The sequence below is a fragment of the Octodon degus genome, unplaced genomic scaffold (assembly GCF_000260255.1).
Source record: "Octodon degus isolate 3935 unplaced genomic scaffold, OctDeg1.0 scaffold00213, whole genome shotgun sequence".
NCBI classification, from domain to species: Eukaryota; Metazoa; Chordata; class Mammalia; order Rodentia; family Octodontidae; genus Octodon; species Octodon degus.
The window spans coordinates 2,038,773-2,043,119 of record NW_004524789.1 but is presented as its reverse complement, the minus strand read 5'-3'; the positions used below and the strand labels follow the sequence as shown (position 1 = coordinate 2,043,119).

Below are 4,347 nucleotides of genomic sequence, written 5' to 3'. Positions count from 1 at the left end.
AAGCCTGAGGAGTAAAGACTAGACACAATTACTAGGTACAGGAAAAATCTGCTCCAAATATTTCTGAGGTAAGAAGGCACCACATATCTGTTCAGCTTAAGAAAACCATCCTTCCAACACAGGATGATTCTTTTTTATTATTTTAAAGTAAGACCTAGAACAGTTAAGCTTGCAATTAGGTGCTGAATGGTAGATTGACATCACCAGCCTAGGTCATGTATGCACAAGGACTAAGTTCCCACAACTCCAGCTCTTTCCTGTTGGTTCTTAAAAGATGCTTCACTGAGTGGGGCAGACTGGCACTTCCATGAGCCCAGCTACCTTTCTCTTTGGCTTCCTTCTTTTTCTGATCATTTTCCTTGATACATTTCAGGAAGCTATCACAACTCTTTGAGTGTTTAATATGCTTAAAAAGCACATTAATCCTCTTGACAAGAATCTTGCACTGGACTTGCTTGTTTACCTCAATGTGAACAGCATGCTGGGTAATGGTGTAGACTCTCCCTGTTTTGCCATGGTACCATTAGTGATGTATTCCTGTTTGCACAGTGCCCTTTCCCTTGATGTCTACAATATCACCCTTTTGGTAGATTTGCATGCATACGGTCAAAGAAACAATAAGGTGTTTTCTAAAAGGCCTACAGAACATATACCTGGTTCCCCTCTCCTTGTCTTTTTGGCAAATTACTGGAAGATGGAGTGTCAGTTGAAAAGCTGTTTTGCTTTGTTTCTTAAAAAAAAAATTTTGAGGGCTGGTGAGACAGCCTGCTTAGGCAAGTGCAGGGAAGGGGTTTGATCCCTGGCACCACATGCCACGCTGGGCCCACCCCCAGGGCTTGATGAGCTGGCCACCAAGACAGGGCGTGGTGATGCACACATGTAATCTCAGCACTGGGGAGGCTGAAAACAAGAGAATCACTATGAATATGAACTGCATAGTGAGCTGAACAAAATACATTTTAAAAAATCAACTTTGAACATTTATATCTGGTAACCTATACAACTAATCTGAAGATAATATCATGCAATATAGCAACCCTTGTTGAATTCTTTTTACTTTGTTTAGTGAAATTTTGAATCATTTCTGATGCTTTTTTATTACTATTTTTTATTCTTTAAAAAATAGATTCAACCCCATGCTTGGTATGAGTGAGACTGCACGGGGGCCCACTGGATCCTGATTTGAGCTAGAGCTCAGGCCTGGCATGTGAGTGGGACCAGCCAGGGCCCACTAGATTCGCATTTGACCCAGAACCCAGGCCCAGTGTGTGAGTGGAACTTCCTCCATCAGACAGGCCTGGTATGGAACCCTGTGGCAGAACTCCCTACAGAAAGGCTAGAGGCGAGACTCACCCAGATGAACCAGGACCAGAACACCTTGCCAGAGTGGCAAAGAGAGTTTACCCCCAAGGGCTGCAGCAGAAAGAAGTGGATGGAGCGCAGCAGCCAGAACCAAGCCATACTCACCTGGACTAGTTTGAACTTGGTAGATCTGGAGCTGGTGCTAAGGCAATAACTCTATCAAAGCTCTACACAAAAGATCAGAAGACAGTGCTATACAAAATGACAAAGACAAGGAGCAAAATGCCTTCTCAGGCCCCAAGCCAACCCAGAACAAATGCAGAGGACAATAGCATAGGAGAAATTGGAAAGCACACACCTGAAATCTCTGAAATAATAGCATCTAAGGTAAAGAAACAACTGCAGAAAGGTATAGAGGAAATCAGATCAGAAATAATCTCTGAAGTTAAAAAAGAAATGACAACTATAATGAAAGTAGTACTAAGTGCTTCTAAAGAAGACATTGATGAAAAAATAGAAGAGAATAGAAAAATGACGGAATCCTTGAATGAGCAAATACAGGAATGAATTAGAATGCATGAAGCAGAGTCAAAGTGCTACACAGGAAATTAAAACCTCAATCACAAGCTGGCAAAACCGTTTGAATGCAAGTGAAAATAGACTTTCAGACCTTGAAGACACCATTGCAGCTAGTGAAAAGGTAAGAAAAGATCTCTTAAAGACAACTAGGATGCAGGAAAAAATAATTCAACATCTGCAAGATGATGCAAAGATAGAATTTTTTTTTCATAACGGGATTGAACTCAGGCCCTTGCTCTTGCCAGGCAAGCACTTACTCTACTGAGCCATTTCCCCAGCCAAAAAAGATTGGAATTTTTTTTTTAATGAATTTGGTACAATCTCACTATGTAGCTCAGACTTGCAGTGATCCTCCTGTTTTCAGCCTCTGCAGCACTGGGATTACACGTGTGCACCACCACGCCCAGCCTCAGCGGCCATCTCAGTACACCCAGGAGCAGGACCAGCACAGCCTGTGGGGCGGGGGATCGAACCCCAATCCCTGCACTTGCCTAAGCAGGTGCTTAGTCCATTGAGCTACCTTGCTGGCCCTAACAATGCAAAGATGAACAACGTAAGACTAATAGACTTCAATGAAGATGAAGGAGTCAATACAAACGATATAAAAAGGATATGGGCAGAAGTAATAGCAGAAAACTTCCCAAATAAGGGGAAACAGTCTGACATTCAGTAACCAAAGCATATAGAACTCCAAATAACATCAACCCGATGAAAACCACACCCAGACACATAATAATCAAGATCCCAGAAATTCAGCATAGGAACAGTATACTAAAAGCCTCTAGAGAAAAGAAACAGATCACATTTAAAGGAAAACCCATCAGAATAACGGCAGATTTTTCTTCACAAACCATCAAGTCAAGAAGAGCATGGAGCAAAGTATTTCAAATCTTGCAAGAAAACAAATTCCAACCCAGACTGATCTATCCTGCAGAACTATCTTTCAGATATAATGGAGAGGTGAAATATTTTCATGACAAAGAACAACTAAAGAATTTCATGATGACAAAGCCAAGCCTACACAGACTACTAAATGATGTTCTAGAGAGGGAGCAAATTGATCACAGCCCCATGAATGAGAATGGAAAGAACCCGCCAAATAGGGCAAACAATTAAACACAGCAGAATAAGAGGTCTACAAAAGCAGTAGTTCGGAGCTCCATCCATAGCGGGAGCGGAGAGGGACCCCAGAGGGCCCTGAGCAGCCCACCGCCGCCGCAGGCCTAGTTACCATCACACGCCGCCGGGACCCCGCAGCCGCCCGCCCCACCCGCAGCGCTGCTGACTCCGAGCCCCGCACCTCGGGCGGCCTCACGTGGGGGCCCCTGCCGGCGGGGACAAGAAGGCCACGGCAAGGAAGGTTTTGGGCACGTAACATGGCTTAAAGTAAGAAACGGATATGGCTTCATCAACAGGGATGACACCCAGGAAGATGTACTTGTACACCAGACCGCCATAAAGAAGAACAACCCCAGGAAGGACCTGCGCCGTGCAGGAGACAGAGACCGCGGAGCGTGACCTTGGAGGAGACAAGGGCGCGAGGCAGCGGATGGCTCCAGCTGCAGGCAGCAAATGCAGCAGACGCAACCATCCTAGCCGCTGGGCACGTCGCGGGGTCCTCCACGCAAGCACCTGCAGGATTACCAGCGTAGCGAGAGTGGGGAGACGAACGAGGGATTGGGGGCGCTCCCGAGGGCCAGCCCAGCCACGCCGGCCCCACCGCGGGCCAAGGTCCCACCTCACTGCGTGCGTGCGGAGACCCGCGGCGTGCGTGGGCCACAGCACCCCAGCCCTCCTGCGCGAGGAGAGGTGGAGGGGCTGCGGCCAGGTGCAGGAGAGCAAGGTAGGCCGGGGGAGACAGCACGCGGACGGAGGTTGCAGACCGCGATGCCGCAGGGCCTCCTCGCCAAGACAGCCCGGAGAGGACGGCAGTGAAGGAGAAAAGGAAGATCAAGGAGCTGAGACCCAGGTCAGCAGCCGCCTCCACGTGGTACCGTCAACTCAATTACCGACGCAGACGCCCAGAAAACCCTAAACCACAAGACGGCAAAGAGACAAAGCAGCACCCACCAGCTGGGAATTGGTCCGCTCGAGGCTGAGCAGGGCGGGCTGAGCAAACGCCGGCTTCACAGCTCTACCATCGTCCGGTTAGTCCTCCAGCAAGAAAGAAACGAGTAGGAAATTCCAGCAATAAGAAATGAACGAAAGATTGGAGCTGAAGACCTGAAGCGCTTGCTTTTTGCCCGCTGACCAGATAACTAGAACTATCTGCATTGTCTATGCAGCATGGGGTTTTTATTATTTTTACCTAAAGACGTCGCTTTTTGGTGATGACAAACGTGCTTTTTAAAAAAGTCTGGTTTTTCTCAATACACCTTTAAAGGTTTTTAAATTGTTTCATATCTGGTCAAGTTGAGATTTTTAAGAACTTCATTTTTAATTTGTAATAAAAGTTTACAACTTGAT

General features: G+C 46.7%; 1 pseudogene; it reads left to right on the top strand.

The window, feature by feature from the left end:
• Positions 1-4,059, top strand: part of LOC111813689 — an 86,424-nt pseudogene extending 82,365 nt beyond the window's left edge.
• The last annotated feature ends 288 nt before the right edge of the window (positions 4,060-4,347 follow it).